We start from the raw sequence: 24,032 nt of genomic DNA, 5'->3' as shown, positions 1-24,032 counted from the left end.
GTTTGTGCAAGGATTCAAAACTGGCAAATGCAGTTCATGACATGACGGTGCAAACCTCAGAAACATACGTCCTCCCATCCATTGATTTCAGTTATGAAGACAAATAAGAATCCTTTAAGAACACATAAGAATAGCCTGCTGAATCATGCTGGTGGTCTATCTATAGTCCCCTTACAGTGACAAACCAGATGACTGGATGAAACCTACAAGCAAGACCCAAGCGCAAGGGCACACTTCCCTCCTTTGGTTTCTAGCCACTAGCATTCAGAAGTATTATTGCCTCCAGCCATGAAGGATTCGCACAGAAAACAAAGCACGAGCGAGCTTGACACCTGTTCCCTGAAGTCTCAGAATTTCTGTAAAAACCTCTTTGAGATATATCTCTTTTGTGGAAGTGAAGCAGAAACAGAGGAGTTGTATATCAGCCGGGTCAGAAATACTATGCATTGAAATGGGTGTGTGTTTATTTTATAACTTAGGTGGGAAAATAGAGCTATTTAGCATGGGTACTTTCCCTAAGCTTTCAATGAAGGGTAGGTTTGAAGACCAGGGCTGCAATCCTATTCCTGTTTGGCTAGTCTCTTTGAAATAGACGGAGTTTAACATATGAGTAGTTGTGCATAGGATTGCGTTGTGAATAAATAAAATTATGCCTAGCATTTGACTCAGCAAACTCCAGGTTTACCCTTCCTGAAAGCAATATGAGAAAGAGTGTTCCAGCTAAGTAATAAAGTAATGGAATCCATAACTCCAGTAGACATTGAGGCTGTCACTTGCCTACCTAACTATATAATGTCTTTTCTTTTCTTACAGATGAGCATTAATGATCCTTGAAGTTAGTCAAAAGGCAGCTTGTATTCAAAGGTATTTGTCTCTTTTTCTCATAACAGCTTCATTAAACAAGGTAGCGTAGGTATAAGTTTCTGTTTATGTGATGTTAATTAACCATTGACTTGAATCTGGATATTTATTAGTTTGCTAACCTTTTCTTGAGCAGTACCATTAAATCCCTTCATACTGTTGTCTGGAGATAAAAAAAATGGGCAGATTAAAATGTTTTCCACTACATTTAGTTTAGCGCTTGAAGGTTAATGTCTAGTTTCTGTAAGAATAGAATTTCCTTCTGTGCTTAAATGGGTGGCAGTTTCCTAATACTTTGCAACTGCCGCATAAATATATAGGCATTCCCATATTGCACTTAATTTGGCTTCAGGCTTCTTCAAAGACCATTTGCTTCAGGTAAATATTTGTCCGATAACATCCTACACAATATATTTCACATAGTCTACATGTTTGAGGATGATAATTCACATTTAAGTAAAGAAATCTGAAAATATATTCATGACAGGTTTGTCTGCTATGGTCCAGATCCTAAATACGTAAGAGGGGAAAGTTGATTTTGCCTCCCAGAGCACTTTTATTTCTCTTCCCTGATGGTCAACTAAAATGCAAGTATATAAAGTAAGTCAAATTTATCACTAATGGCTCATTTTGTTTTTCTAGCGATTGGCTGGCAAGTTTGTGTATCACCAACAAATCTGGTTCCTCACTGAATTTCAAAGAAAGTGTACTTTCTCAATTTTGAAAAATTGCAGCTGATGGAAAACACTAAGTGAAATGTTAAAAATGGGAAGTTCAAGGTCATGTGATATGGTTTGTTGCCCTCCATCTTGCAATGCTGACTCTAGAGACATATACTGTATTGGCAATGCCATAGGTGTTGCCTGTTTTGCTTGTAAATTAAACTTAAGATACTGGCAGTGATCCAATTTTAAAGTAGAACTCATCGAATCCAACTGAAGCTAGGCAGCTCAACTCTTGATCATTTAAGCATCCCTAGCAAACGAGCACATACATGGCAAATAAAGCTGGGAAAGGCATCTCAGTGGTAGATCATCAGCTTTGGTGCAGAAGGTTCCAAGATCAATCTCTGGCATCCCCAAACAGGGCTGATAAATGTTCCCTGTCTGAAAACCTACAAAGCCTTCTGTTTCACTCTTGAAGGGCCAAAAACACCATCAGTGTGGATGAAGTTCACCATCAACACTGATTGCTTGCAGGTTCTACCAGATGACATATCTGGTGCAGTGCAACCTCTTTCTTCCTTTCCTGAAAGAGAATAAAATAAGATGCTGTGGTACCTTGGTTCTCAAATGCCTTGGTACTCAAACAACTTGGAACCCAAACATTGCAAACCCAGAAGTAAGTGTTCCAGTTTGCGAACTTTTTTCGGAAGCTGAACGTGCTCTGTTTTGAGTGTTACGCTTCCGTTTTGAGTGCCACACTTCCGATTTGAGTGTTACGTTGTGGGAAAGCACTCCTTGGATTTGGAACACTTTGGTTTTGGAACGGACTTCCGGAACAGATTAAGTTTCAGAACCAAGGTACCACTGTAATGTATACGTACAAAACAAACAAACATACACAAAATACCCTGAACTATAATGTAACTTAGCACATTTTAGTTCCTGATCTTGACATTTGAGCTGAAATGTTTCCTTTTGAAACTGAACTTTTTGCTTTAATTTTGAAATCTGTCTCTTGACTGCTGCTGGAAAACTTTTTGAAAGGGGAAATATTTGAATGCCGACTAGAAAATGTGTGAAGCATTGTTGCACACCCAGAAAATATTTGGGAAGTTGTTGCCGCCAAACCTTAGAGAGATGATGGTTCTGAGGAGAATTGGTGAGAGGTGGAGATTCCTTTCAGAGTTGACTGCACATCAAATGGGAATTGTCACAATGTCTTCTTTGGTGATCAAGAGTGCAACTTTCCAAATGTTGCCAAATTCATTCTGGCGGCAGCCCATTTACAGAAGGATTCAAAGAAAGGGCAGCTTCCAAGCAACTGAAGCTAAGCCAGACTAGATGCTAAACCACTTTTGTTAGCCCTTCTTTAGCATAAACAAATTGCAGCCCCACATAATGACTCCAGATTAAAGTTAAACTGGATACAGATGCTTTTAAACAATTAGATGCTGTGCTGGCTCTATACTTCTGGAACAGAAAAAGCTAATGACAAAGATATTTTAAAATTTCATGTAGTGCCATTGTATGAAACAGTATTACTGCACGTCTTCTTTTTTCTTATTTATCATGAAATACTCATTTATTTTTCATTCTTTCCATCCTTATTTTTTTGTTTTGTTTCTATCTTTGCAATTTTTCATTCACACAGAACAGAAGTGGGGCTGAGGGCCACAGTTGCATACAGGTAACCTCCCAGGAGCTGCAACCCAACTGTGGACAGGTCCAGAGGCAAAGTGAGTGAAGCAATAGATGTGGCTCTTATCTTTGTATAGTTGGCTACATTCTAGCCATGCAAAAGTCAGCAGTTTTTACACAAACACTCTTGCTCACCTGCCCATCTTCCATCCAGACAAGTACAAGGCATCATCACAGTTCAATGGCACATTCCAGGTGGGCAAAAGAATTAAAGGAAGCTGTAGAGTAGGGCTGGTCAGAGGTTTGGCCTGGAAAGATTTCCAAGGACCATATAGAGAGGACTAGACAGCCACATACAACATCCATTTGGAGGTTCTACCATCTCTGATACAGACCTGGGAGTGAAAGGATCTGCCTGAGTTTATGTGCACTCATCAGAACATCTCCAGGGACTCCTGGGATCTCTACACATGTTGTGACTAAGTCATGTAGACTGATGAAACAGGCTTTTACCATCGTGCCACCCATCAGCTAAAAGTTGCTATTAGAGCTGCTTACCATGCAATTGGGATGCGGGTGGCGCTGTGGGTAAAAGCCTCAGCGCCTAGGGCTTGCCGATTGAAAGGTCGGCGGTTCGAATCCCCATGGCAGGGTGCGCTCCCATTGTTCGGTCCTAGCGCCTGCCAACCTAGCAGTTCGAAAGCACCCCCGGGTGCAAGTAGATAAATAGGGACCGCTTACTGGCGGGAAGGTAAATGGCATTTCCGTGTGCTGGGCTGGCTCGCCAGATGCAGCTTTGTCACGCAGGCCACGTGACCCGGAAGTGTCTCTGGACAGCGCTGGCCCTCGGCCTCTTGAGTGAGATGGGCGCACAACCCTAGAGTCTGTCAAGGCTGGCCCGTACGGTCAGGGGTACCTTTACCTTTACCATGCAATTGCATAGAATCAGAGTTGGAAGTGATGCTACAAGTTAACTAATTTAATGCTTTGCTTTGAGGTTGTAGGGGAAATGATGTTTTGTGGGCTTCTGCTTTGCCAAACAGTAGGAGTCAAAGCAATTACATTTAATTTAACTCTATTGGCTTTGCCCCCAGTGTAGTCAGATATCATATCCCATCCAGTTTTTCCCTAATAGCATCAAAGCCATCCTCCCCTCCCAAGTCTCTCTAATATTCCAATATCCGTAAGGAACTTGTTTTATTTTACTGAACTGTATTCATTTGGGGATGTTTCCCCTTAAATTACTTTCCTGCAATTTAATTCATGGCTTATTGTCATTTACTATATATCCTCAAGGAATTTGATCTGCCATCGTTTTCTCTGTTTGGTGACATCCTTTCAGCTATCTGAAAACTCTCATCATATTCCCTCCCTAATTTCTTTCATCTGGCAAAAGTAACAAATTCATTCAAACGTTCTGTGTGTGACATGCTTTTTGAACCTTGAACCACCTCTGTATTTTCTCTCTCCATCCTTTCCCATTTTTCATCACTCTTCCCAAGTTATGGTGTCCAGAAATGAGCACACTGCTCCAGTGATATCCTAGCTAAGGTAAAGGGACCCCTGACCATTAGGTCCAGTCATGACTGACTCTGGGGTTGCGGTGCTCATCTCGCTTTATTGGCCGAGGGAGCCGGCGTACAGCTTCCGGGTCATGTGGCCACCATGAATAAGCCACTTCTGGTGAACCAGAGCAGTGCACGGAAACACCGTTTACCTTCCCGCTGGAGCGGTACCTATTTATCTACTTGCACTCTGATGTGCTTTCGAACTGCTAGGTTGGCAGGAAGTGATATCCTAGTTAGGATCAATAGGCCACTACTGTTATTTCGAAGTTCTTGGATATGTCTTTCTACCAGAACAGAATTGTTGTTGTTTTTTTGGTCTGTGATATACAATAGTCATGCAAGTGATATACAATAGTCATGCAAATGTAATATATGGCATTCTGAAAATAAGTATGTGAATGGTGATGCTGAAAGTAACTGTGGTTGTTGCAAGGGGAGGTGGTTAAGATAGGCTGCAAGAATTTCCTGCAGCTATGCCATGTCTACTCTAAAGACATACATTAGAAATTATTTTTCATAACCAACATATGTAATTCACAGGCCAGTTGTCACAACCAACTCCTTAAAACTACATCAATATTGATGATGCAATCCAAAAGAATTCAAGTTACGGTTATATTTTTCAATCCTGTAGCTGAAGCTACTTCTTAGTTCTGCACTTACAAAGTATGCAATGGGAGCCCAGTTTCCCAGGAAAGCCAAACGAGGTCGTGTAGCTATGAGGAGCCACACATTGTATATATTAGGGGCTGTGACATTTTTGTATGCATTATTCGGAAAACTATACTACAAAATTCAGAAGTGTAAATTTCAAAGAATAGCTGGTTCATGTATTGTTTTGAAAAGCGCGAATCAGGTAGGGCTCACACCAAAATTCAAATCAAATTGCATTTCCTGCCAAAGAGTCACTGAAAATGCTCTCTACTTGCATAAAGCACCAAAATGTGCCTGTATGATTTTTGGCCCTCTATTCCTAGAAAGCTTCTGTGCAGTTACCAGTTTTTGACAGTTAATGTTCAGTGATGGCATCCTCATGCCTTCATAATCTACTAGGAATGAAACCTGAGAAATAATGCACCTTATATTTCTGCAGAAGTGGGCCAGTCTGCAATGAGAGTGCCCACAATAACATTGACAGCATCAGAAACTAGATTGAGGGAAAATACACAGAGAGTGAAATAACTGCTAGACTGTATCATCATGTGCCCATTGTGCAGATCAACCCACATATATTTTGCCAACTCATTTTGCTTGTGTTATGGTAGCTCAGTGAATGTAGATCTCAGTGTTTGGTTAAAACAGCCTTCCCCAACATTCTCCAGATGTTCATAGCTGGAGGGCAACATAGCTGGCGCTGGTGAGAGTTGTTATCCAAAGCATCTAGAGGGCACTAGTTAGGGGAAGCTAGGCTAAGCAATCGCATGACCTCATAACTGGCTCTCACAAATTCATTCAACCCATAGTCTCAAAATATCACTGTTGATAATAAGGTGCTGGTCCATGCAATACTCTACCCCCAACCACCCAACTGCATTTCCTTTTGACCAAGTTTTCTCCTGGTGAAGTGGCCATGTTATTTCCACCACATGCCCCAGCAGAGTGAATCTGAGCCTGCCATCACAAACCTTTCAAAACGTATGCTGAGGGAGGACATGCTTGGCTGTGAAGCGCATGACAAAAGCCTCAGGTGGTCATTTCAGCAAGAGTAACATGTAGGCAAAAGATCAATGAGGTTAGAAGAAAATTAATAACTTGTCATGGTCAAAGCAGTTCTGAGCATGTTTTGAGGGAAGAAGAAGAAAAAAAGGACAATTCTTGGTTGTGTCCTTTGTTTGATCTTTCAAATACCATGTCATGACCCCATAATGAGAGTTGGATTGAAAGCACATGATAAAGTTCTACTGTTGGAGATAAGCAGGTCTGGCCCCCTAAATTGCCTAGATAGGAAATTGCCTGGGGAGTTTATGCTTCAGGGTAATGCATACATATGCACGCACAAACGCAAAATCCTTGTGCAAAGCAGATAATCGTTGACAATCCCTTTGTATTCTCAGTCACTAAATGCCCTGATATTTGCTTCAGATTCCTCTTTGTCAAGGGAGAGTTTGCAGCACCCTGAGACCAGCAGTAAAGAAATGAAAGATTACGAAATCAGAGGACTGAAAATCTTTGGTGTAGTGCATTTCCCATTTATGTGCTCCGAAAGTCATTGTCACTCATAGCGATTCTTTTACTCTGACAGCAGTTGGCCAGTGGCAGACCAGCCACCATCCTATTTCCCTTGTTTGTCAGTAAAAGCTTGCCCCCCCCCCCCCGACAGACCATGAAATATTCATATTTGGTAGATCAGGCTGCTCCTTGCTGTCAAATGGATGATTGTCAGCCTCGAAGGCAGCTGTACATGCAAATTAATCACCCTGGATTCTTTCTTCCTCCCCCCCCCCCCATCAACACCAGATACATCCCTCTGGAAGGTATTTTATTTGAAAAATGCTGTTTATTATTTTTCATTCCACCTCAATAAAAAGTCTTATAGGCGCTAGACGACTCACACACACACCCCCGCCCACTCTTATGACATTTCCTCTCATCGTGTGGCATCAGATATGTTAAGAAATAAGGAAAGCTTGAAAAAGGCTGTACTGAAAGGAAAGAAAATAAAGCCTAGATGTGACTGGGGCTCATCCAGTCTTCAAGATATCAGCATTGCTGAAGGGCTGTCTCTAATATGGAACCTTTGCTGATAAATGTTGCTAGTGGAAATGGTAATATTAGGCACTATATATTTTGACTGGGCACTGTAGTTTGGTAAGGGGTGCTAGAAATTGCAATTCTGTGGGCAGTAAACTGCAGTGCCCAGAATTCTTTGAGGGGAAAGATGTGTTTCAAATGTGCTTTAAAGGTATAGCGATCTGGGTATAAAAGTGGTTAAATTTAAAGATTTAAAGATTTAAGATTGCAAGGAGATTAAGTTATATAAAGATGTTAAAATCAAGATAAGGATTATTTAAGACAGAGGATAGGGATTTGCTGATCAAATAGGTGTTTTGGAATACAGTGGAGGGAGGTTTGGGGAAGTCGGGAAACAAGTAAATGAAAGAAATGTTATAAAGTTGAAACTGTTTTTATTAATGTTTCTTCTTTTTGATGTATTTTGTACTATTTTGTTGTTTTTGTGTTTTTGTATTGTGTATTTTTTGTTTTTTTGTTTTCTTTGTTCTGTTCTGTTTTATTTTTTCTGTAAAAAACCCAATAAAAAATATTATAAAAAAGAGAGGCATAAACTAAAAAATAAAAATAAAAATAAAAAATAAAGGTATAGCGATCTGTAGTGCATTTCTGTACATTATAGATCTGTATTCTCTTTGGATAAAGGTAAAGGTAAAGGACCCTGGATGGTTAAGTCCAGTCAAAGGCAACTATGGAGTTGTGATGCTCATCTCGCTTTCAGGCTGAGGGAGCCAGCATTTGTCCACAGACAGCTTTCCGGGTAATGTGGCCAGCAGGACTAAACCACTTCTGGCACAATGGGACACCATGACGGAAACTAGAGTGCATGGAAATGCCATTTACCTTCCCGCTGCAATGGTACCTAGTTATCTACTTGCACTGGCATGCTTTTGAACTGCTAGCTTGGCGGAAGCAGGGACAGAGCAACGGGAGCCCACCCCGTCACAGGGATTTGAACCGCCAACCTTCTGATCAGCAGGCCCAAGAGGCTCAGTGGTTTAGACCACAGTGCCACCTGCACTGTGTTTTGGATAAACCACAAAACCCAAGGGGAGGTTGTCCATTTCAAATATATCCAGACTGTCTCTGGACTGTTCCAGAGCTGTCCAAACTAAATCAGGTTATTCCTAAAACTGCCAATGCACCTCAGGTTTTCAGAGTGTGCACTACTCATGAACCTAGCACATGCTTTGCACCAGAAAAGCACCAGATGAGAGGGTGAGGTGTAGTTTTGTGACTGACAACTCCAGCTACCAATCAGAGAATGACTTTCCCAGGACTTTCCAATCACTGTGCTGTTGAGAGGGATGCTGAAGTAACATATTAGAAGTTATTACATTGTTTAACTGCTCTTTGCTAATTGACTCCTTAAGGAGTAGTAATGCTTAAGGGGTCTGTGGAGTTGTGGTAGCTGCGCTTTGTTCATGTGACCTTTCATTATTCCAATCTAAACTAATTACGGTATTTCCGAAAATCCCTGCTTAATCTAATTTTAATTTCACTCTTGCTATTATTTCTGTCCTTCACCAGTGCTTATTATTAGGCAAGTTACATGTGCCCACATCTCCATTCCAGCCCTAGTAACATCTGATTTTGTTTCATTATTGTTTGTGTGTGCCCATTCCTTGAGAACAGTACAGTGGTACCTCAGGTTACATATGCTTCAGGTTACATACGCTTCAGGTTACAGGCTCCGCTAACCCAGAAATAGTGCTTCAGGTTAAGAACTTTGCTTCAGGATGAGAACAGAAATTGTTCTCCGGTGGCACGGCAGCAGCAGGAGGCCCCATTAGCTAATGTGGTGCTTCAGTTTAAGAAGAGTTTCAGGTTAAGAATGGACCTCCGGAATGAATTAAGTACTTAACCCGAGGTACCACTGTATATGACAGAAAAGGGGAACATGCAGCCCTGCAGAAATCGTGGGATGGCAAATCCCATCAACTCCAGCCAAAATGGCCAATAGTAAAGTGATGATGTGAGTTGTAGTCCAATAACATCTAGTTGACCCCAGATTTCCCATCCCGGGTATATGACCATAATATCTGCCTGACTATATTCCTGTCTCTCCATCCTTTGCTGGGTGCCTGTTGCGAACACACAATATTATAGTGTGAAGCATGTGTTAAGTCACACTACATTGTGCACACCAATGTGTATTTTCAATGAAGTGTCACCATCCTCTCTAGCAAGAATGAAGCAGGAGTGACTTGAGTTCCTATCAACTGTGAACATGAACACTAGTGTGAACAAATGCTGACTTGTACAAGATCTCACCTCTGACAACATCTCGCACAACAGCACACCTGCAAGAACAGGCAACGCAACTGTGCAAGAAAGCATCGTTTGTTTCTCTTCTGTCATGAAGAGCTTCATGGATTTGCCAAATCCTCTTTTAAAGCCATCCAAGTTGGTGGCCTTCATTACATCTTGAGTAAATCCCATCTTCTAACTATGTACTGTAGGGTAAAAGCACTTCCTACTCTAAGTCTTCCAACATTCTGCAACATTGAGTTCTAGTATTATGATAGAGGGAGAAAATCATCTCTCTCCCCACCATGCATCATTTTACACACCTCTAATTACTTAGCTCAAAAGCTCCAATCTTTCATTTTAGGGGAGTTGCTCTAACCAGCGGATCATTTTGGATGTTTACCAGTGTACGTCAGAAGTCTTTGGACTTAACTGGATTACAGAGATATCTGAGAGGAAGTTGGAGTCGCATATGATTGCGGTGAAATCACAGCGGCGAACTCTTAAGCAGCCACAGATTTCCAACAGGAAAGCAATATTGCCTTCTTCCTAATGACAATAAGCTGCTAACACTGAGCAAAGGTCTCTTCAGAAATGACTTGTCTGCCTTTGGATTAGTGGGTTAGACAAGATGTGATAGATAAAATGAGTAGATTAAACAAGATATGAGAAACACTGAAATGTTGTGCCAAAGGCACACCCTGGGGAACCATTATTGAAATACTAGAAGCTCTGTAAAGTATTGTAGGACAGTTCTCTGCTTTAATATCCCTTCCCCAGAGACCTGCATCTTTGCTCCTTCTGACTTCCTTTTCTCTAAAGGCACTTTCCCCTCCATTATTTTTTATTATTTTTCTTGCTGCTACACACCAGTCATTTAATATATATATATATATATATATATATATATACCTGTGACATTTTGTGCACTTATGGGTTTAGGTTTACAGACAATCAAAATCAAGAGCTGGCAGCTGAAGGAAATCTTATCTTTGCATGCTGCTTTCACAGTGTTATGACTGCACTGAATACAATATACTGCTACATATTTTTAAGTTCCCACCCTCATGTGGGAACTAGATGCGATTATTCCTCCATAACATTATATTTCTGGCGATTATGAGGTATAATAAAATGCACTTCTTTTTGCAATTTATTCAAAATATGGAATCTGATGCTTCATCTGAATATTTCTCTTTGCAGTGAGATCTCTTTGTGCCTCTGCTTGACGATGAAATGACACTCCTTCAAATATTTCTCCTTTCCTTGGGGGTTGTGTGACAGACTTAGACTGTGCATATTCTCTTGCTGCTACCTTTCCTTGGAATGCTTATGAACATTCTGTGACATCACAGCTGTTCAGCCAATTGAGGTTTCACCACAAAAATCCCTCAAATCATTTCCAACAATATCTTCATCACACACCTGGATCAACACTATACTCTATGAGGAAAAGGGACAAAATTTGGGGGCTTTTTTGGTTTAGACAAAAGGTAAGGGCAGTGGTGTAGCGTTGGCTGCCAGTGCCCAGGGCCATGTGGAGAGGTGGGTGGAGTACACATGGAGTACGCATGGATGGAGTATGCATGTGCATTCAACTGCATAACAGTGTCCATGTTACCCAGGAGATCGCAGCTGCAGGGATGAGAAAATAATAGTTGTTCTGCTGTCTGGAGAAATCAATTCCTGGTTCACATGGAGAAGCCGTTTTCAACTGAACCCAGTGATGGAAGCTTTGAGGCACTGAGGCAGTACCGAGCATTGAAATTTTGTTCCCCTAACAATTTTGCTCCCAGGGCAACCCTCACACTATGTCACTGGATAAGGGGAAACATTACAGAGGGTTGAGATTAAGCATAGTGTGGAAATAGCAGTGAGATTTTTCTCTCTCTTGAATGATATTAAAACCTGGGGTGATACAGTAAAGCTGAGCACTAGAAGATTCGGGACAGACAAAGGCAAGTAATAAACTTCTTCTTCCTCTTCTTCTTCTTCTTCTTCTTCTTCGGCGATCACTCATAGCCGAGTAAGATTGTCTTCTATAAACACTGTTTTAACAGTGAGTCCGTAAGTGACTGTGGAGGCCAATTCTGGATCCACACGTCCTTCCGCAGTGGGGACATTGGTTTCCAGGTGGGAGTGACCACGATGTGGATTTGCCAAGCATACCTTCCTCTTAGCACATTTCTTCCTTGCGTCCTGAGTTCGAGTGTCTTCAAGGCCCATGACACCTTTGGTAAAGCCTGTTCTCCAATTGGAGCACTCGTGGGCCAGTGTTTCCCAGTTGTTGGTGTTTATACTACATTTTTAAAGATTTGCCTTGAGTGAGTCTTTAAATCTCTTTTGTTGACCACCAGCATTATACTTTACATTTTTAAGCTCGGAATAGAGTAGTTGCTTTGGAAGATGATAATCAGGCATCCACACAAAATGACCAGTCCAACGAAGTTGATGTTGAAGAATCATTGCTTCAACACTGGTGATCTTTGCTTCTTCCAGTACACTGGCATTAGTTCACCTATCTTCCCAAGTGATGTGTAAAAATTTTCAGAGACACTGTAATACAGTGGTACCTCAGGTTAAGTACTTAATTCGTTCTGGAGGTCTGTTCTTAACCTGAAACTGTTCTTAACCTGAAGCACCACTTTAGCTAATGGGGCCTCCTGCTGCCACCGTGCCGCCGAAGCACGATTTCTGTTCTCATCCTGAAGCAAAGTTCTTAACCCGAAGCACTATTTCTGGGTTAGCAGAGTCTGTAACCTGAAGCGTATGTAACCTGAAGCGTATGTAACCTGAGGTACCACTGTAATACTTTACACAGCACTTAGTTAACCTCTGAAATCCATACCTATAAAATTAGTGATGGCCACGAACTTGGGTGGCTTTGAAAGCGTTTAGATAAATGAATGGAGGATATACAGTAGCTATCATCAGTGTGGGAAACAGTGTGTCTTTAAAGAGCAGTTCCTGGGAATCACAAGTGAGGAAAACACTGTTGTGCTAAGTTCCTGCTTGCAGGCTTCCCATGTGCATTTTTTCGGCCACTTTAAGAACAAGATGTGGGACTCGATGGGCCATTGGTGTGAGCCAATAGGGTTCTTCTTTTGTTCATAAGGCAACCTAGAAATTAGAGGCTAAGCACTGCAATAAGTTAGGATATAGTGTTTACATTTGTTTTTAAGCATCCAGGTTTTTCATTTCATTTAATACTTCACCAGATAGTTTATGTCATACTTTTAAGGTAATCCTGGTGTGCATTTCCCCAGCCTTACTTTATAGCAGTAATAAGATTCTGCCTGGTGCCTTTACCGTTTTTCTAATCAGTTTCCATTACACCATTCCCTGGCTAACTAGGGCAAACCCTGTAATTATCATCATAAATATTTATATAAGGCTTCTGTAGTCACAATTTCATTTTGTTGGTTTGCACAAACGCTACCTTGTTCCCCATGTCTCTGCAAATCAAGTTTTCTTAATAACACTGCATCCAAAATCAATAAGTCCCAAGGAATTTCTAAAAGAAGATTAAACTAGAAGTGGCAGAATTCTATCAAAAACAAAATGTAAACATCTTTCAGGTGCCAGGCTTTTGCATGCAATCGAAATGGGTTATTGAAATGACAGGGAAATCCATTATCTAAATGTCATAATTAATAATCAAATGTGTTCCTTCACACGGACGGCATAATATGGCCCGTGCACTTAGAATAGTTACCCGCAAATACATATGTCAGTTGCTGGGTTACCTTTTCAGTTTTACATATCCATTCTGCTATGACTGAATAGCTTTGCTAATAAGACTTAGCTCAGCGGTGGGGAACCATTTTCAGATGGAGATTCACATTCCCTCATATGCAGCCTTGTGAGGGCCAAAATATCAACAAGAGAATTAGTAAAGAGGAGCATGATAGAGGTGCATAAAATTCTGGGCAGGCCTTCTTCCATAATACAACTTGGACTCATCCAATGAAGCTGGATGTCAGAAGATTCAGCACAGCACAAACAAAATACAGCACTTGCTCACAGTTAAACTATGGACTTGGCTGCCACAAGATGGCCGCCAACTTGAATGTCAGTCTAAGCTTCTGAATCCCTAACCCTGCGCTACTGTGACTGGCATCCTCCCTGCTCTCCCCAGATCCTCTCTTCCCAGGCACACCAGACATCTTTTGATTAAAACAACAACAAAACAAGCGAATTTAAAAACACATAAGTTACGTACCTTCCAACATTTCCCTGATGGAAATAGGGACATCCTATTTAACAACAACAACAGCAACAACAACAACAACAACAACAACTTACTTTATATCCCACCCATCTGACTGGGGTGCTCTAGTCACTCTGGGCAGCTTCCAACATATATAAAAACATAATAAAATTATACAGTGGTACCTTGGGTTACAGACACGTCAGGTTACAGACGCTTCAGGTTACAGACTCCGCTAACCCAGAAATATTACCTCAGGTTAAGAACTTTGATTCAGGATGAGAACAGAAATTGCGTGGCAGTGGCAGGAGGCCCCATTAGCTAAAGTTGTACCTCAGGTTAGGAACAGTTTCAGTTTAAGAACAGACCTCCAGAACGAATTAAGTTCTTAACCTGAGGTACCACTGTATAGGGCTGCCATCAGATGTCTTCTAAAGGTTGTATACCACATAACTCTATACCCTCCAATGAAAATAGGAACATGTACCATACGCTCCAGCATTTCATCAATGAAAATAGGGAAGTCCTAATGAAAAGCAGGACATTCAGGGATCTAATTTGTAAATCTGTTATTGTCGGTGGAAAATAGGGACACTTGGAGGGTATGAAGTTTAAAAGTAGTTAAAAACAATTGAAAACATTTGAAACACTTGGAGCAATGGTAAAAACAATCCAGTCCAAAGTCTGTTCAGCCACCTCAGCTTTTGCAGCTGCAACCAGCCAGAGTCCCACTCTCCCAGGCCAGGTGGAAAAGACCTGCAAGGCAGGGAGCTGGTCCCCCAAGACTCGCAGCAAGGGTGGTCTCTGGCCTCCTCAGCAGCCTTGCCTTTTGCTGCTTTCGCAACTCATTAACATTTATGAGATTTTACGCACAAAAGAAGATAGGAATGGGGAGTGACATAAATTGAGAATACACTCTAATTATTTGTTGAGGTAACAAACTTAATTAATGGAGGAGCTCTTTTCATTATGTGCCACGAGGTCAAAATATATTAGCATCACTGAGGGATTCAGCCCTGAAGCTTATCAGACCTGCCATCTCACATTGTCTGTAAACCAAATACGTCTAGTGGCTACAAGCCACACTGTGGCCTTGCACCCTTTAGCGTCGTCACAGATCGATGTGCCCAACATCTTTCCCTCATCATGTTCCATGCGTCTGTTGACGCACCACCTCCTTCCAGACTTTCTCTTGCTTCCCCCCACCCCAAGTTCTCGTGTTGACAATGCAGCTCTGTTTGCCAGCCAATGATGCAATCTCTGGCTCTCCAAGTGCTGGCTAATCTTGCTATGCCAAATAATCTGCTTTTCCTGACTCTGTTTTACTTGGATACGCTTTTCCTGAAAATAGAAACGGACAGCTCAACTCTTTGGGGAAGCCACACTTTCATAACATCTTGCTTCTTCCAATGCTTTTGTTCTTCTTTTTCTCTACTGAGATAAAAATCCCATTAAAAGTGAAACATAATATACATTCTAAATAACGCATGTGCTGTTGCCATAATAAGTATGCCTATGTTATAACATGATGCCTAGAAGATAAACACCGCCAAGCCAATATATGTAATCTACATATGGGAACAGATATTTGTTGTGCGGCTGGCCCTCTGGCTAAGAACCTGCGCATGTAAACTGGGGTTGCATTAAGGGAAAAACTGTACACCCTGCGATGTTATTTCAGGTGATTTGTGCTGCTGGTTTTGACAGTGTAGATCATCTGTTTAGGGAGTTGGAGACTGATTTTTGGATACGCCTTTATTGATCCACGCCGAGCAAGTCAGAGATGGTGGGGCAAGCTATCGGTTCAGCAGAGGTAATCCTTGTGTTCAGCACTGCAAGGATATTTGAACCAGGGCCAAGGAAACATGAATTTGGAGACTGGTTTTTGCCTGCAGAAGTGCTGCATTTTACAAGATTGCCTGGCCAATGAACTACAAGCGGAAGTGCAAGAAAGTTACATTTTAAACCAAGTAAACAAGAATATATTGTTATGAGGTTGAGTTAGTTATTTGGCTCTTCTAATCTATTTGACTCTTCTAATCCCTGGATCCAACAAATATTAAAATGTAACCAGGCCTTCTAATTCTTGGAATAGCAAGCCTGGCCTCCTGGTGAGGTGATAGCCTGGGTGATGAGCCATTAAGTGGAACAAAGGAAATGGGCTCTGTATGAGATGGCAAATGGGTGAAGCCCCACACCCATTTAGACAGAGTTTTAGAGTGAAAAGTTACAGTGATGTGGGCCAGATATAAAGCAGCAAGTTGGGAGAAGACAGAGAGACAGAGCATTGTTTGGTGTCTGTTTGAACCCAACATTGCAGCTATGGAAGAAGCAAAACCTTTTGGGATGTTAATGTTGTGAACCCATCCATCGTTGGCTCACATTGCATATATGTATAAATAAACTATGTGTCATAAAGACACCACCATCTCCACTATGTCTCATTCCCAAAGGAAACTGGGAACCCTTGGAATCTTACAGTGCTTGGAGTTTGTTGTTTGGTGTGCAACATTATTATTATTTATTATTATTTATTGAATTTATATACCGCCCTATACCCAGGGGTCTCACACTTTTGGTATTAGATGAAAATTTTCAGTGGTTTACCAGCCCAGAAGGGGAACAGAATAATGATAATATTAACTATAATAATCTTTTTAAAGATAGATTACTTTTTTAAGAGGTGAAAAAAGAGTTAGCTTTCTCCATAACTGCAGACTAATATTTCTCAAAAAAATAAATAAATTGCATGGTGCGTGGAGGCCAATGAGTGCCTGCCTAAATTGAATGTAAAGGCCAATGTTATGTAAAAAAGATGCTCATTTTTCAGCGCTGAAAGAAATTTCCTGACAATCTAAATGTCAGACCACAATAATCCAAAAGTATTAGGGGGGGGGGACTATTGGATATGTGTGAGTGTGTTGTGGGGGGGGGGCAGCTTGCTGTGTAGTGTTATCACAATAGCTAATTAAAGTGTGGGTTAGGTCTTTGAGCCATATGCAATACATTTCAGCAAACTTTGTCACTTGGTTGGGTTTTCATGAAGACTGAACGAACTTCTGAACTCTTTTGTCAGGACTGAAGATAACCCCCAAATGTTTGACCTGCTGTGTTTAAAGCAAGAAAAATAATGATTTCAGGACTAAACTGATTATTTGTTTACTTTTGGTAATATTTGTTTCTTTCTGATTATTTGTTTGCTTTTGCCGAAATGATTGCTGTTTTATTTAATTGCACAACCCTCTAAACATGGACTTAGCAAAGGAGCTAATTTTAGGATTTAACTCCTTTTGTCTTAGAATCATATAATTGGAGAGCTGGAAGCAGCCCAAGGGTTTATCTAGTCCAACCCCCTGCAATCTAAATCATGTTGTATTTAAATTGACAGTGAGGGTAGCTCTAAGAAGCAATTTTGTACTGGGGGGGGGGGGAGAAAATATTTATGAGGACAGAAAAAGGAAAGATTTTTTTAAAAGGTCCTTTGCCAGGCACACAGTTATATCTTTGAATTATTTTATAAGAAGTTTTTATGGTAAATTCCAACCCCAAAGTAAAATCATTCTGCATATATGGCAAGCCAAATTAACTCAGTAAAGCAAGGCAGAAGAATTAGAGCCATTTCCCTTCAGTAGTTGTCTGGGACTGTGTAAGCTGAAAAGTCACTGCATATTTGTTGCCAATACATCTCATATAGGTGCGTTCCTGAAGGCCTTACACTTCTCTTAAGCAGGCTTCTTGCTTGTTGCTGCCACTGCTGCCAACTCCCTCACACCTTAACCCCAGTGCCCCCCACCCAATTTTGATATATCTACCATTTTAACCGTTTCAGTAGTACTTCGTCTTGTCATGTGGATTGATTTCTATTGCCCAGATAGTCTGTTTCCCATGGTGCTTTGCATAAAAGGTAAAGGTAAAGGGACCCCTGACCATTAGGTCCAGTCGTGACCAACTCGGGTTGCAGTGCTCATCTCGCTTTATTGGCCGAGGGAGATGGCGTACAGCTTCTGGGTCATGTGGCCAGCATGACTAAGCTACTTCTGGCGAACCAGAGCAGCGCACAGAAACACAATTTACCTTCTCGCCGGAGCGGTACCTATTTAACTACTTGCACTTTGACATGTTTTTGAACTGCTAGGTTGGCAGGAACAGAGCAATGGGAGCTCACCCCGTCGCGAGGATTCGAACTGCTGACCTTCTGATCGGCAAGTCCTAGGCTCTGTGGTTTAACCCACAGCGCCACCTGCGTCCCTCTTTGCATAAAAGGACCGGTGCAAATGCTGGTGATGATGGCCTGGCCTGGGCAAATCTTCACCCAGCCACAAGGCTCACTGGCTGACTTTGGGCCACTCACAGCCTAACTTACCTCACAGGGTTGTTGTGGAGATTAACTGAAGAGAGGTAGAGCCAGTGCTATTTCCCCCCCCCCCCCAAAAAAAAAAAAGGTTAGGGATACTCTCATTTTGAATCAAGAAAATCACCATTTTATAGTTTGAATTGGGAAAAATAATTACAGTAAATGGACAAAAGTACAAAGAACATGCCTTACTCATATTGAAAGACTGCCCCTCAATGAGGCCAAATGTTCATCAGTAGAACACCACACTTCCACACTGCTTCACACATTAAACGCTCACTTCCGTCTGAGACTCAGGAAACACCGGGAAAGGAAAGGAAGCCGCCATCGGAGGTGGTGACAACGAAATTGACAATTCACCGTGCTAGAGAATTCACCCATTAGATTCACAAAATATTTAGGGGTATGCGTCCTCCCAGAAAAAAAGCACTGGGGAGAACCATATAATGTACCTTGAACTCCCAGGAAATAAAGTCGCATATAAATTCAATAAGTATATAATAAACAAATAATTGTACAGATCCCCTTAATTTTCTTTGGAACTCAATTGTCATGGTTTTAACAGAGGAATACTACATCACATGCTTTTTAACCACTGAATCCAGTTTAAAACTTTGCTCTGGTAGTCCACCTGATATCAGATTTTCAAGGTGCTCAGGATGGTTCCATTGCCCTGAGCTACTCCTTGCTGCAAAACACCAAACGACTTAATGAGACAAATTCTATCTGTTCCAAAGAAGGAATATGCACATACTTCATTGAGAGAGGAGGAATGGAAACCATGATAACATACCGGCATGAATAACAGTCAATAGCCGTGCATAATAATGTTCACCACCACATGAATGATTACCATGATCCCTGCGCTGTTGTTAAATGTCTTACCGCAGATGGCAACTAGAATGAGTATTCCCTTCCCAAGAATTTCCTCTGATTTCTGAAACTTGAAACATGTCCAATCACTTTTATCTGTTTCCGTAACCATCGCTGTCTCTTATCTTTAAAACCACATTTTCCCTTATAATGGGATAGGTGGTTTTATACTGAAAATGAGCTCCTATCCCCAATAGCATGGACTCGCTGCCTCCCTAGTCTTCCTTGACGCAGGCACTTGTGGGGTGAGGTCTTGCATCCACAAGGTTGATACAATGTGGAAAACACCTGTGAGGCAGATGCAAACAGCTTCTATTTATGGTTCTAACAAGAGAAAGAATGTGGGGCCTTTATCTGTTTAGAGCAGGGTCCCTGCAAAGCATGTATAGGATCCTGGATCACATTCACTGGGAGTCTTCACATCAAATCCTTCTTGTGCTTGGTGAATGGATGGAGCAGTATCAGACCTGTGATTTGCATCCTCTCCCATCAGATGTCAGGAAAACAAGCAACTTTCAGACTTTTAGGAGACATCGGAAGGCAGCCCTGTGCAGTGGTACCTCAGGTTACAGATGCTCCAGGTTACAGATGCTTCAGGTTACAGACTCCGCTAACCCAGAAATAGTACCTCGGGTTAAGAACTTTGCTTCAGGATGAGAAAAGAAATCGTGCGGCGGTGGCGCGGTGGCAGCAGGAGGCCCCATTAGCTAAAGTGGTACCTCAGGTTAAGAACAGTTTCAGGTTAAGAACGGACCTCCAGAACGAATTAAGTTCTTAACCCGAGGTACCACTGTATAGGGAAGCTATACCACTGTATAGTGAACTTAAAAATGGAAAGTGTAATGTGGTCAACAAAAGAGGTTTAAAGACTGTCTCAAGGCAAATCTTTAAAAAATGTAGTATAAACACTGACAACTGGAAAACACTGGCCTGCGAGCGCTCCAGTTTGAGAACAGCCTTTACCAAAGGTGTTATGGATTTTGAAGACACTCGAACTCAGGACGCAAAGGAAAAACATGCTAAGAGGAAGGCACGCTTGGCAAAATCCACACCGTGATCAACTCCCACCCAGAAACCAATGTCCCCACTGTGGAAGGACATGTGGATCCAGAATTGACCTCCACAGTCACTTACAGACTCATTGTTAAAACCGTGTTTATGGAAGACAATCTTACTCGGCTACGAGTGAACACCAAAGAAGAAGAAGATGCTGTATATTTTTTTCTATGCAACAAATAATCATTTGCAAACATCACTGCTGCAGCGGTGCAGTCCCTTTGAATTGCTTCTAAATGAAACTGCTTGCTGCTATTGTCATTGTCCTTTCCCCCTCCTCTTGAGTTGACTGTAGAGATGTGTTCTTTACTCAGATGTTAGAAGCATGCTGTAGCTTTCACCACATCTTAATTCCCCAACAATCCTTTTTTCTGTGTGCACTCTTGACATGAAGAGCTTTTAATCACCTTGCTGAAAATCTACTGCATTCAGATGCATTGGGTGTTCTCTCAGGTATCCCAGTTAAATAAAGGCCACACGATACAAGCAAGCACAGTGGAAGATGAAATGTCTGCTGCTGTCTGGAAATAGCCTGACTGTTAAATACAAAGCTGCTCCCAGGAAGGTTAGATGGAAAACCATGGTGCTAAAAGCTCAGTGTTTTGTATAAACATGTATTTGACTCAGATATATTAGGGGATTGCAGGTATACTTTGCAGAGCCTGTGTCTACATTTCAAAAGTAATATGTTTTTGTTAGACAGGATGGCCTGTAGAATAGGCATTTGGCTGCCAACTCATCTGGCAATGCTGGCAACTGGTTTAGTGCTGGTGTGAAAGTAATATCTTCAGGAAAATGATCACCACAAGCGGAGCACGTGGAGTTGCCATTGGAGCTCATCCAACTCAATTGGTTCTTGAATGACAGCAAACTGTGACAATGCAGCTAGAAGCTATTGAAATATGACTATAAGATGTGATATTTTAATATCTGCAGATGTGCACACTTTATACATTGGGTCTCAGTCTCTCACACATCTTACCAAAAGAAAAAAAGAAGACAAACATTAAGCAAACACTGTCAATGGCCCATATGATGCCAAGATTTTGAAGGCCAACCTGCTCAGATCAACTAAACATTCTGCCTTTGCACAATAGACCCTCCTCCTTTATTCCTGCAGAAAATCACTGGCACCAAAGCTGTCCTCACACCTGTTGATACTACTGTGCCAAAAGTATTCCATGCAAATGAGAGGACAGAAATGGAAACGAATGGCTGGTAGGCGCTGCCGACTGCCAACAAGACAGGTTGTATTGCAGCTGGTGAACGAAAAACTCATTAAGACCACTTGGAGTGTCAGTAAATACAACGACCAACAGGAGAGTGTCTCCTGCAGTTCCTCTCTGTGTGGACGATCAATCTATTGTCAAGCTATCACTAGCAGGGCCTCCAGTGAACCAGGAGAGACCAATATAGCAGATTTCAGGCACACCCTGTGAGCATGTCCTCTCAAATGGAAAACTAGATGAAGATAGATAACCATGAATGACAAGAGTTCACAGAACCAGTGCTGATCATTGAAACATAACTTGAGATTTTCTCTCTAAGCATAAAGGAAGGAATTCCAAAATGTCCAAATTACTTCTTGCTATCAGGTATCCTTAACAAAACGAATGCAAGCCGAATGCACATAAGCCTTTCTCGGAATACTCATTCACATGGGATGTTTTATGCACACTTACTTATGTGTGCATAGGGGCTCTTTTCAAGCATTCAGCTCAGTGTACAGGTGCCAAGGAACATGGCCAGGATCAGACATGTGTGAGCATCAGACATATGGCCAACTGGTTTGGTCCTGCTCTTATATTCAGTGGGTACATGAGCCCACATGAGCTTGGAAAAGACTATACTATTGTAGTAAATACTGTTTGTTAGGAAAGAAGTTGCATTAATTTATTGAAAATTACTGACACATGCGAGAGCATGTGAAATTCCAGGCTTATTGTGAGAACCTAGATGAAAAGGATGGTATCCAATATTTGTTGCCACAATATTAATGATGAGGGATTGAACTAAAACAAAACATGAAAGTTATGAGAATGTGGGCTGAGACTGCCTGTAGGCTGAAACAGTTGTGCAATTGTTTCACAATCATCTCAAAGCCACATGTGTTAATCACTACCATACAAGTTGACCAACTGCAGCAAATCTTTATAGTGGTGCAGACAGAAAGGTGTATATAAAATCACTAACTGTCTGCAATGAAGCATGGCTAGAACCAGAATGAGGCAATGTACTTTATGGTGAATTTAGTAATTATGGAGAACCAGGTGTAACTAATTTAGAATACCAGGAACTTATCAGGGGTTTGGGGTCTGGAGAAGGGAGAATGGAGAAAAGTAAGATATCTACAAAGCACCACATAAATGTAGCCCTCCTACTTTAATACATCTAATCTAAAAGCTCCCCTTGAATGGATGGTAAAGGCTGCTCCAGTAGCTGTGCCTGGTGTATGCAGGCAATTGAACAACAATAATAACAAATAGATCAATAGGATTTCCAGAATTGCTGTGGAATATTTTGAATGTGTTGTCAACTACGTCTATGAAGATTCTAGAATGCTGCTTAATCTGTTTGCTATGACTTGCTGGATTATTTTGCTTGGCTGTTCAAAGAATGCGCAAATCAATACCAGGCTTGCTTGTCTTAAATGCTCTCTGTGATTCATTCATTCTGTCTCTCTGCTTTTCAGGCTTGCCCTTTACATGAAAACTGAATGTTTAAAAGAAGCAGGGGTGTGCCAAAATGTTTGCAGTCCCACATATATTTCAGAAATGGATTTGGGAGGGAACAGTATTGCATTGTGAACTGGATGGTGCTTTCCACAAGATAATAATAATGAATGAATTTTAGAAACCTATTGTCTTTTCAGATCATTAACTTAAATGGTGGGTCCCCCCCCTTCCAGCTGGAAAATTTTAGGAAGCATTAGCCATTTTTTAATTCCACCCTTTGCTTTGTCACCATCTGCATGCATCCTATGAGTGTCCCATTGCTTTAAACAGGAGACCAATATGCTCTTATCACGCTTGCTGTGATCATATAGCCTCTTTCTACATTCTTTTCTAGAGTTGTGCACTGACTCCAACCAAATTTTGGATCCCAGTCTGAAGTAGGTTGACCAGGATGATGAGGAGGAGAAGTTCCCACCACTGAGGCCCAGCCCAGACTTATCCTCCCTCTCTCTTCTCTAACACCCGACTGACTTCTCTACAACTCTAACTCTAACTCCTTCCCTTGGATTCCCTCTTGCCAATCACTTCACACTCATTTAACCCTTTCCTTATGACCCAGCATGATGTCACCTAGGAGGGCAAACACCACACCAAGTAATAGAGATTCTTAAATGCACCAGCCATAGAGCACACTTAGTCAATACATTTATTTCTCTAGCTAATTCCTTTCCTATATGACGTACAGTGGTACCTCGGGTTACAGATGCTTCAGGTTACATACACTTCAGGTTACAGACTCCGCTAAACCAGAAATAGTACCTCGGGTTAAGAACTTTGCTTCAGGATGAGAATAGAAATAGTGCTCCGGCGGCGGCAGCGGGAGGCCCCATTAGCTAAAGTGGTGCTTCAGGTTAAGAACAGTTTCAGGTTAAGAACGGACCTCTGGAATGAATTAAGTACTTAACCCGAGGTACCAATGTAATGTATTTTTATGACTTAGCTAATTAACCACATTTATGCTCACACCGACTGCAAAGGGGTGGAATGCCTTAGCTTTGGCAGGAGTTGCAAGTGATTTCCATTCACTGTCCTGCTCTGGTGGCATTGACAGGTTCTGCTCAATAACAGCAGAAAGCAAACGAAGGATTGCAG

At 41.5% G+C, this 24,032-nt stretch overlaps 1 protein-coding gene across 1 annotated transcript in view; it reads left to right on the top strand.

The window, feature by feature from the left end:
• Window positions 1–23,647: 23,647 nt before the first annotated feature.
• Window positions 23,648–24,032, top strand: part of LOC310660282 (uncharacterized protein) — a gene marked incomplete at its 3' end in the record, with an annotated part of 514,773 nt that continues 514,388 nt past the window's right edge. The window contains exon 1 of the mRNA XM_083404607.1: window positions 23,648–23,704. The remainder of the gene's footprint in view (window positions 23,705–24,032) is intronic.

The sequence above is a fragment of the Podarcis tiliguerta genome (assembly GCF_965153285.1).
Source record: "Podarcis tiliguerta genome assembly, chromosome: 11".
Taxonomy (NCBI): domain Eukaryota; kingdom Metazoa; phylum Chordata; class Lepidosauria; order Squamata; family Lacertidae; genus Podarcis; species Podarcis tiliguerta.
The sequence above is the reverse complement of the archived record's forward strand: the minus strand, read 5'-3'. Positions and strand labels throughout refer to the sequence as shown.